Source organism: Lepus europaeus, chromosome 16, assembly GCF_033115175.1.
Source record: "Lepus europaeus isolate LE1 chromosome 16, mLepTim1.pri, whole genome shotgun sequence".
NCBI lineage: Eukaryota > Metazoa > Chordata > Mammalia > Lagomorpha > Leporidae > Lepus > Lepus europaeus.
In genome coordinates, this window is record NC_084842.1 from 76,644,233 (window position 1) to 76,656,274 (window position 12,042).

The window sequence follows — 12,042 nt, forward strand, 5'->3', positions numbered from 1 at the left end:
CACAACTAATTGTAAGTTCATATATATGATTTGCATACATATGAAATGTTTATTCAGACACACATATACCTGGGGGTGCATTTATGAGTGTGTGTTTATAGGTGTATAGAACAGAGAAGATCAGATGTTTGCTCACCAAACTCTTTTAAAACATTATCTCTGGGTGATGATGATGCATTACTTTATATACAAAAATATATAAAGCTAATCAGCAACAGTTCCCTTGCCCTTGGGCTTGCAGGATATCCAGAGGAAATACAAGCTCCGAATGTATGCTTCCAAGTTTTCTGACCGGCTGGGTCATCATCATTTGACTGTGTTCCTCTATTAATGACAGACATCTCTTCTCCATGGATCTCTTCCTGGGTTCTGGAATTACTTTTTTTCTTGCCTCCTTTTTTATGCAAAGAATAATGACTCTGTGTTACTACCCTTGGAATATGGCACTGGTCCTCGTTAATTTTACTAGGTAATCTACATGTTTTTGCCAAGTGTCCTCCATCAGATCTGCCTCTATTTCCTTCTGGATTATCATTGTCCAATAGTGTTTAACTTTACTACCCTGACTTTCAAACCATGTGACTTGAGTGATGCTGACTGTGGTTAGAACTCTAGTTCTAAGAAAAAGTATTACCTCATTTTTCTGGCCATGTTAATTACTTGGGGGTGAGCAATTAACTTTTCAATCTGGGTCAGATTTGACAAGCACAGGAGTTCTGCTGTAATTAAAGGAGAAGACACTGTCTTTTCCCATTAGTCTCCCCTTCCCCTTGGAGACTGAAACCCATTTTAGTCCTTAAGTAAATGATGACCACTCTTTTCATTACTTGAGAAATGTCTGGCTGGAAATAATTGGAAAGGTAGAAAAAAAGTAGAATTGAGAAAAGAAGATCACAATATTTCTAATGATCCAATTCGACCCCATATATTCAATCTTACCTGCACCTTAGCTATCCACAAACGATGAACATATATATGAGTGTGGGTTGGTAAATGCCCCATTTTTCTATTGTCTAATTCTTGTTGAAACAAATGTTCTTGAACAAGACAAGACTCCTGTGGCCCTCTGCTCTGTTCTCAAGCAATGATTTATCTTTATGTTCTCAGCTGTATGTGCCACCAACAGGTCGCAGTTAAGATGGAACGCAGTATGTGGACCAGTCTGATCCACAGTGTATTCTATTTCTTTCCTCTCTGTTTAGAAATGTAATCTGCAGACATGGACATATTTCACAGCTGAAGAAGAAAGGAAATGACAGTTTGTACCAGCTCATCCCTCAGTATGCTTGTGTCCCAGACCATAGCTCCTCTTCTTCATCCCAGAGCTGCTGAGAATCCAGACATTCTCCACGTTCCATCTCCATGAGGTTTAGAGCCCATGAAAAGAAGCATTGAATATCTACTGCCTTATTTCTCCATGCATTTTAACACAATCAACTCCTGTTCAATTCAACAGGTTTTATGGATGTTGCAACATTTTACGAAGAAAAGAAACTTACTTAAAGGAGTTATCGATACGGAATTATGTTCACTCTTTGTTTGCTAAGAGCTCCTTCAATATACTGTGATTTTGAGTGGATGTTTAGTCTAGAGGTTAAGGTGCCCACACCTCATTTAAATGCCTGAGTTCAATTCTCAACTTCAAGTCCTGTCCCTAGCTTTCTGCTAATAAATATCCTTCCTGCTAATGCAGAGGCCGCAATGATGGCTCAGGTAATTGGGTTTCTTCCACACATATGGGAAACCTGAATTGTGTTCCTGGATCCCAGCTCTAGTCTTGGTTGGCCAAGCCCCAGCTGATATTTGGGAAGGAACCAGCAGATAGGAACTCTTTATCTCTCTCACTGTCTCTGTGTATCGTTGTATCTCTCCCTCTCAAGTATGTAAATAAAAACCAATAAAATAAAATGCTGTTATATGCTATTAAATCCTGACTGTAGGGCTGGCACCGCGGCTCACTAGGCTAATCCTCCGCCTGCAGCGTTGGCACACCGGGTTCTAGTCCAGGTCAGGGCACCGGATTCTGTCCCAGTTGCTCCTCTTCCAGTCCAGCTCTCTGCTGTGGCCTGGGAGGGTGGTGGAGGATGGCCCAAGTGCTTGGGCCCTGCACCCACATGGGAGACCAGGAGGAAGCACCTGGCTCCTGGCTTCGCATCGGCGCAGCGCGCTGGCCGTAGCAGCCATTTGGAGGGTGAACCAACGGAAGGAAGACCTTTCTCTCTGTCTCTCTCTCTCACTGTCTAACTCTGCCTGTCAAAAAAAAAAAAAAATCCTGAGTGTAAACCATGAAAATAGAATCTGACAACAACAACAACAAAAACTAAAATGCAATGACTCATATATTATCTATGTTTTATTCAAGTCCCATGAGGATAAGTCTGTCACCTAATAATGCCCTTTTGAAAGCTCCCTTTTGAATTTTAGGTTCTCATATATCTAAGTTTTCCATCATTTCCATGCTCAGGAATGCACCCTGCAATGCCTACACTGTTCCAAGCCAAAGTTACTTCTTGTAACCCTCTCACTTGCCCTGATTTATAGCTCCTAATACCCAAGAGGATGATGTAGAAGCAGGAAGATTCTCCATAGAAGCCTGACAACTGGAGTAGAAGAAATGGGTGTGCCCCAACAGAATTCTTTTTAACAAGCAAGAAATATGACGTCTGGGAAATCTTTGCTTAATTTCTGCCTTGTCACACAAATACCAGCTTACAGAAAACACACGAGGACTACATAGCAACATTTCAACAGTGGTTATTTCTGAATGGCTATCATCTTTATCCTCAATAATATATTTTATGCATGTCTTACAGCATACATATATTGCTTTTATAATCACAATAGCATAATGCCATTGAAAAAAATTAATACTGGAAAGACACAAACCTCTAAGCAAAGCAACACTGAAACTCTGAACTGGAAATATAACTTGAGAAATGCAGCCGACTTCCCCTAGATTATTCCCCCACTGGGCACACATCACCTACCACTGCTTCCCACCAGGCCCATCACTCTGCTAACCTAACTTGGATTTGCTGTGCTTTGAAAATGGCATCACATGAAGCATGGCTTCTTTTCCGAAGATCCTTCATTCTGCTCTCAGGAAAGGACTAACACAGGATTCACACATACTTTGCTTTCCTCTCTGCAGAAGCACTGGTGCTTTGGCGTGATGCATCGAGCAGAACTGCCGATCATCTACCAGGCTGTTCACAGCCTCAAATGCAGGAGCCGGGTGCCCTCAGGATGTTCCTGGGGCCTTACTTCTACTGTGTCTTCACAAATTGGATGAAGTACTCTTTTGTGCCTCCTTCTTGGCAGAGAGCCTAACAAATGAAGGTTAAGCTTGACTGCTTCTGAAGAAGAGAGGAAAGATATTTCCTCAGTACTTGTGAAGGCCACTGAAACCAAGGTCACATTAGTCACTAAGTACAAAGGAAATGCGAATAGGTAGCCTGGTTCTGCCTCACCCTCTCACTTACTCATTATGCTCCCAGACTCCACTTCTGTGCAGATGCTGAAAGACAAGCAAGACACACTGCTCAGGAGGGACTTGTAGACGAATGGGAAAGAAGATATAAAGAGAAGTCCATAAAAAATGTTAATGCTGGAAATAATAATGAAAAAATAGCATTTGCTGTCCCCTGTTTACCATGTGCCAGGAACTATTTCTGCCACTTTGCTTCTCCTATCACCTCCTAAGAACTAGTAAGTTATTATTATTTATATTTTTTATTTTATAGATAAAAGAATTGCAGTCCAAAGAGCCTCTGAGTCCTTCAAGGGCATGCAGTACCAGCGGTGCAGCCGGCCTTCACACCCCATAACTCCAACTCCAGGACCCGTGAGAGGAGCTATAATCAAGCCCAAGCTAGAACATTACACCTCTGAGTGGGAACTGAAGGGGGACCTCTGGGAATAGTTCAAAAAAGGTTTCACCAAACAGGTAAGAATTTTGGTGGATCTAGTGAGAAAAAATGTCATCATATACCAAAAGGTATTGTAGTAATAAAAGAGGAACTAAGAAGAGAGTAAGAGAAGGAATCCATGCACCCATTTACTTTCTGCACCAAAGATCACAGTCAGTCTGCAGCAGAAATGTCCTAGAGATAGAATTTCTTTGGCCAAAAGCAACAACCAGATGTTTCTGTTGTTCACTCTGAGAATACAGGACGGCTGTGAATTTGTCCTGCCCACTTTCCTGGTCAGGACTGACCATATCTATGAGTTTCTCTCTGGCACTCAGCTTTCTCACTCAATTGTTTACCTTTTAATCCAGTTATTGAGATTCAAATAGCACAAAAGAAATTGCACCCATCTTAAGTGTAAAATTTCAATTTTGGCATATAAATGCATTCACAAAGCCACTGTCATGGCTAACATACAGAACACTGCCATACCCCGCAGAAGTTTCTTGACAGACTTTCCTATTCATCTGGCCTTCCACTCTTGCCTCTGGGAGCCACTGATCTGTGTTTTTGTAACTGTCGGTTACTCTGATTTTTCTACAACTTTACTTAAATGCAATCCAATAGCATGTGGTCTTTATCTTTGGAATTGGTCAGTCAGCATGGTGATTTTAAGATTTATTTATGTTTTGTGTAAGTCAGTAGTCCATTCCCTTTTGACTGAGTTCAGAATTTCTCTACAGAGAAACCCCTCTACCTGCAATAGTTGAGTGGCCTTTCTCCTGGTCTTGGTTGGGATCAGCTTTAAACCACGTCCATCAAATTGTCCTCACAAGGGTCAGAGACACCCCCCTCATTTCCTCTTCTCTATGAAATCCTCTCATTATCTGGTTAATGTCACTGCTAGGGTCATTTGTTGCTATTCTCACCCTGACTTCTACACTGCAGTGCCTGTTTAAGTGTTTAATGCAATTTTACCTATTTATCAATAATGTATGAGAATTCTAGTCAGTCCAACATTACCAAAAGGCTGGTGCTAAATTGCCTACTCTGTTGCATTTCCTTCCTGGCCTGAAATTATGTAAACCAGGAGTTTGACACATATTATCCTATTTTACCTTTCCATTAAACATTTTACATATTTTCATCACAATTGTAAGCAGCAGATATTAGCAAGTCCCAAGCAGAGAGGAGAATGTAAAGCTGAAGAGGAGGTAGCCCTTAAGTCACTCACTTAAAAATATCAAGGATATAAACCCTTGGTCTTGGCAATCTTTCAAATATTAGCTATTGAAAATGGATGTAGTATTGGAGGACATTATATTAAGTGTAATAAATCAGAAAGGCAGTCACTCCATACACTCATATGGTGAGGCTCAAAAAGAGTAAAATAATGACTGCTAGAAACTAGGAAGGGTAGGGAAGAGAAAGGATAGCCCAGGCTGGATGCTGAGCACCAAGACAGATAACAGTGCTCCCCAGCCCAGAGGGGGTGACGAGGCTTCACAGCAACCCACCTTGGACTTTATGAAGAACCAGAAAAGAGGAGTTTGAAGGCTGTAAACACAAAGCAATGAAAGAAGACGATAATGTCCATTAACTAATTTTACCATTATACACTAGATACTTATTTTCAATTATTAGGCTGTACCCCATAAATATGTGCAGTTGTTACTTGTTAGTTTAGAGGGAAAAAATAGCCATTGCAGTAGAAGTACATTTTCAAACACAATGCTCAAAGCATTCTTCAACATTTGAATTCCTTTTGGTGAGGCTTGACATTCTAGTCTTTCTATGATTTCTCAGATTATCTGTAACCTGTTGCCAAAATGCCTAGTCCAATATACTACCTGCCTGACCTAAAATTATGTACATCAGGAGTTTGACACATTATCCCCTCTTAATTTTCCATAAAATATTTCCATTGAGCTTCCATCATAATTGTAAGAAGTAGATATTAGCAAGTCCCAATCACAGATTGGATCATGAAGACTGAGATGAGGCAGAGGCTGCACCACCCAGGTTATAAAGCTAGCCTGTTTGGTTCCAAAACTGTATGCTTCCCACACTGGCCTTCAGAATATAGGAATTGCACATGAAAATATAAAGAACTGGGAAAAGACTGGCACAGCCAGCAAGTTGTACCAATTGTAGGAACCAGTATGTAGAGCTTAAGGAAAGTTAGGGCCAGCTATGTCGTTTGTCATTTGAAAAGTAAGATTGCAATCTCTTGTTCAAAAAGGAGGGAGATATTACATTAAAATATTAGAACAAATTTTTTATTTTATGATATCTCTTCCAACTTCTATTTTTTAAAATTTGTTACTTGATGTCATTATAACTTTTAAATCATTAACATACATTTTTGGTAATCTTACATTCTGCAATATCAGTTTTAATTGAAAATATAACAGCATTTGCCTCATGTGTAGGTCACGCATCCATATACGTAAAGTTCTTATCAGAACAGTAGGAATGCTGTACTAACCTAATTATGCAGCCTTTTTCTTTTATCTTCTGCTATATAAACTTCCTATGAATCATCTTTATGTTCAGCTTACTGACGAGTAAGATCTGACAGACCTTGTTTAAATAAGATCGGAGTCGGTGAACTCAAAAGGCTTCCATAGCTTTGGCAACTCATGACAAGAGCCTAGGGTGATTATTGATGCCATAAATGAGAGTGTTAATTTGCTAAGTCAACAACAGGAGTAACTGTGCACTTACTCCTCATATAGCATCTCTGTCCTTAATGTGTTGTACAATGTGAATTAACGCTATGACTAGTACTCAAACAGTATTTTACACTTTGAGTTTCTGTGTGGGTGCAAACTGTTGAAATCTTTACTTAATATATACTAAATTGATCTTCTGTATATAAAGAGAATTGAAAATGAATCTTGATGTGAATGGAATGGGAGAAGGATTGGAAGTTGGGAGGGTTGTGGGTGGGAGGGAAGTTATGGGGGCGGAAATAGCCATTGTAATCCATAAACTGTACTTTGGAAATTCATATTTATTATATAAAAGTTAAAAAAATTTAAAAGATCTTGAATGAAGAATCTCAGATCACATAACCAGATCAGAGCACCATCATAATATTTAAATTTTCACATGAGATTTTCAAAGAAGTTTGTAAAACTCTGATTTTTTTTATAAATTATTAAATGCTTAAAAGTTATTTACCCAGTTTTTTGTCCTTGTATTCTCCAGTAACAGCTAAGTAGTGTTTTAACAACAGGATCTGATAATGTGAGAATGATACAGCTGGCAGAGCCCTGGAGAAGTTGCTAAGAGGAAGCACCCAGATAGAAAAGAGGTCAGGGGAAAACATTTTGCACCTGAGGGAGCCCCTGTTGCTGGTCAGTTTCTTAATACATTTCCTTTGAAACCTTGGCCTCTAGGTATCAAAACACATCATCAGAGTTTACTTTTCAAATTGAAGTCAAATGACATCTCCACCTAGAAAAACAAATTCTGAGCAAATTTAAACTTATTTCTATATAAAGGTCAAATAAAACTTAATTTTTACTTTTTGAATTTCAAGATGCCGCCATGATAAACCAAGCTCATATTTACTAGTTATTATTTTTCTGTGATCACTTAACCATTAATTGTGTAAAATTTCTACTGAGACTGTAAATATCCTCAATTTAGAAAAAAAACTGTAAAACACAGATTAAAAAGAAAAGGAAAAAAAAAATCCTGCAGTGATTCCAGTAATCAAAGGGACAGTTACTATAATTTTTTCTTCCATTCTTGCTATGCATGCTTATAAAATTGCTCAAATCACAACATATACACTTATTTCATGTACTCAGTTTTTACCTAAAACGTCCCAGAATTATACAGTCTTTCAAAGCTTCATTTTAAAAGTATGCTGTCATCTGTTAAGTAGATTCACATTCATAAAAAGTATCTTATTATTTTATATGATGTTTCTATGTTTTCACTGAAGTAACTGCCATTCAAAAGAACATGAGCAGTTCTGTGGCTATAACTGTTTTCATCACATTAGTTTATTTCATTCAAATGAATTCCCAGCAGTCACCAGAAATGAATATCCAAATCTATGTTATTTACAAGACTGCTGTGAAGAGAGGTTGGTTTACTACTTGGCTGGTGGAGGCTTAACATCCAGGATTCCTCACTTGCAGGGTCCCTTCCAAAGTCCTGGGGAGGACTTTAGCAAAATAATCACACTAGTCAAATTTCACTATCAATGCCTTCTTTTGTATTATGTTTCCTAAATCAGGTATCCCACATTGCACAAACCTCTTGTGTATGAAACTTGAACCCCTCCCTGATTGTGTGGTACATTTTCAAACATACATTCATGTTACTTATCTCCTTGGTAACCTGTGATCATACTTTTTTTTTTTTTTTTGACAGGCAGAGTGAACAGTGTGAGAGAGAGACAGAGAGAAAGGTCTTCCTTTTTCCGTTGGTTCACTCCCAAATGGCCACTGCGGCTGACGCACTGCGCTGATCCAAAGCCAGGAGCCAGGTGCTTCTCCTGGTCTCCCATGTGGGTGCAGGGCCCAAGGACTTGGCCATCCTCCACTGCCCTCCCAGGCCACAGCAGAGAGCTGGCCTGGAAGAGGAGCAACCGGGACAGAATCCGGCGCCCCGACCGGGACTAGAACCCGGGGTGCCAGCGCCGCAGTCGGAGGATTAGCCTAGTGAGCTGCGACGCCGGCGATCATACATTTTATATACTATACTGGATATTGGTATAAAAGCACATGCTTTCCGAGTACGTATTGAGTATTATTTGTAAGAAGGTGGTGGAAATATTCTGCAGTTTCCTACAATTTAGGAAGGTAATAAACCTCAATGGAATATCTCTTATAACAGGTCAACTGAGGTGGGAGTTAAGAGCAATCAACTTTACTAAGCTTCAGAGATTCCAGGAGAGACAGAAGCAGCACCTAAGTCTCTGGCTTCATCTTCACTCTCCATGTCTTATGCAGCCCCAGTTCCCAGTGTCATTTCTCTTCTTCCCTTCCTGGAGTCTGTTTTATTTTGAACAAAGTCGTCTCAATGATTTTGTTTTAATTAACCCAATGGATTTAAAAGATGAAGTGTATTATGTGTATCTCCTTTAGGAAAATATTTGATGATTCTAAAATCCATATTCTTTGAGAATCTGCTATCACCAAGTCTTAGAATTTTCTGTCTACTGCATATTAATATTTTTATAAATGTGGATTACAAATGAGAAAGGATATCAGTGTAACAAACTGCCAAAAGCTCTTTTTGAGATCATCATGAATAATGCATATTAACTTTATTTTGCATATTTCTAGAAATTATGCAAATCATATTAAGTAAATTGCATATGAAGTGAGGTGTTTTGATAAAAACAGTTAATTCTCTTTTTATTACATTATGTAAGTGGTGTTTAAACTAACCATATGGAACTCTTTCAGCTTCCTGTTAAATTGTGAAGAGCCAAGTTATTCAATAAGAGTACACTTTCTACTTCTAGCATCACAGCTTTGTGCCTTTAACCTCAACTCTTTTTATTGTATTCTAACTTCTACTAAACTAATAATGTATCATGTTATATACCTTCTGAAGTTATTAAATTTTCTTAGAGCAGATTTAGAGGAAGTGACCTTCGTATTAACTATGCCTTCGACTGGAACCACTTCTTGCTATAATTAGGAGGATAAAGCTACATATTCACCAAATGTCTACTTGAATGCAGAATTGAAATGATTAGATTCTATCTTTAAAACTCTAAGAGGAAAGCACATATCCAGCAGTTAGGAATAGGCAGGATAAAGGGAAAAATAGGAGAAGTCACTTCTGGATTTCGGTGTCAGTGGGTGCTCCCTAAAGGTGAAACAAAGGCACAGGCATTTCTGCTGAAAATTAACTCTGGAGAATATTTTTACCAAGTGATGACACTGAGTAACAATAATAACAATAGTAATAATAAATATTAATGAGCACAATGAAAACAAAAAGACCTACCATGTCTTGAACACTCATGACATCTGAGGCCTTGCATTTAGTGATTTATATTTTTGCTACTGAACACTTTGCATAGTCTTGGCAAAAAGAGAATTGCTATTTGTTTTGAATGAGGATACTGAGGTACACAGAAGATACATAAATTTCCTAAAATTATGCCGAGTAATGGAGAATATTCAGTGTCATTTTGAAACACAGGTCTTGAATTATGTAGATTACAGGTCTTCACTGAAGATTCTCATGTCAGCATGCAATGTGGCTTCTTTCCATACCAAAGGATGCTTTATAAAATGTACTTAGTCAGCTTGTTAAGTGAATGTGTCCTGTGAGTTACACACACTCGTGTGGTTGGGATACAACAACGTACAAACTGGAAAAAGGCTCTGCTCTCATGCAGCTTATAATTTAGGGGAAGGAGATATATTTTTTAATGCACACATAGGAAGTTTCCTTGCATTCCTGGTTTCAGAGGCCACCTTCATTCTTTAGCTCATGACCACTTATTTCATCTCCAAAGCCTGCATAGTCTACATGAATATCTCACATCACATTTCTCTGACATTGCTTTTTCTGCTTTCCTCTTCCACTTTGTATAGCCCTTAAGAATATATCAGATTCAGGGAAAAAAAAAAACAAAACCCATATCTCTAGATTTGTTGGATTGGTAACCTTTATACTACCCACAACATTTGCCATATAACCTAACTTATCCACAGGTTACAATGATAACAATGTGGATATCCTTGACATTCCATTATTCTGCCTACCACATTTGACTTCTATCTCTGTCTAACCTGTTTGTTTTCCCTCCCTTCTATTGGCGTGGATCCTAATGTCATACTTTAACACATACCTTACGTGTTCAACTCTGTCTCATTTTGCATCCCAAGGGATTGATACAGTGACTCCAATAGTGGTTAATACTCCTAAGTGGGTGATAATAGGTATCCAATTATGGTCTTCATTTGGCTGTTTGTGGCACCATCACCCTTTTCTACACTAATATATATATATATATATATATATATATATATATTTAAATGCTATTTATTTATTTATGGGAGAGAGAGAGAGAGAGAGATCCCATCTGCTGGTTCACGCCCATATGCACACAACCATCAGGGTCTAGTCTTGGGACTGGAGCTAAGAATTTTATCCAGGTTTCCCATATGACAGGAACTCAGTTACTTGAGCCATCACCACTGCATCCCAGAGTATGCATTACCAGGAACTTAAGATAAGGAATGGAGCCAGACATGGACCTGAGGTACTCCAATGTGAGACATGGATGTTTTAATCTCTAGGTCAAATAATTGCTCCTCATCCATTTTATTTGTTTCCTACATATTTTTAATGATTTATTTATTTATTTGAAAGTCAGAGTTACACAGAGAGAGGCAGAGAGAGAGAGAGAGAGAGAGAGAGAGAGAAAGAGAGGTCTTCCATCTGCTGGTTCACTCCCCAATCAGCCACAACTGCCGGAGCTGCGCCAATCCAAAGCCAGGAGCCAGTAGATTCTTCTGGGGCTCCCACGTGGGTGCAGGGGCCCAAGGGCTTGGGCCATCCTCTACTGCTTTCCTAGGCCATAGCAGAGAGCTGCATTGGAAGTGGAGCAGCGGGACACGAACCGGCACCCATATGGGATGCCGGCGTTTCAGGCCAGTGTGTTAACCCCACTATGCCACAGCGCCAGCTCCTTGTTTCCTGTATATTGAGTGCATTGCATCCCATTATGAACATGTTCCATTCCTTAATTTTCTGGTATAGCTCCCTCTAATATTTCTATCTTATTTATTTTTATTTATCAATATCATAATTCTGTAATGTGTTTCTATGTACTTTCTTTGGCACTGATCACTATCTCTACTACTATGCAGAAACTATTCTCTCAAGTCCAGTTACGAATTTTTCTTGGAGCTGATCCTCCACAACTTCAGTAATTTTTGATGCAGATATTGGTACAGGATATCTCATATTCCCTGCTTGTTTTGAATATCTATGTTATTTTGGTAGATGCTTATTCTTTTCCATTCATTTGCATTTACGTTTGGTTCCTACAAAGTATGTCTTTGTCTTATACCTCACAGTCACTTCCACATAGTCCTGCATAGTTTGGAGAAAATTCCTACCTATAATAATTTGCATTACCCAT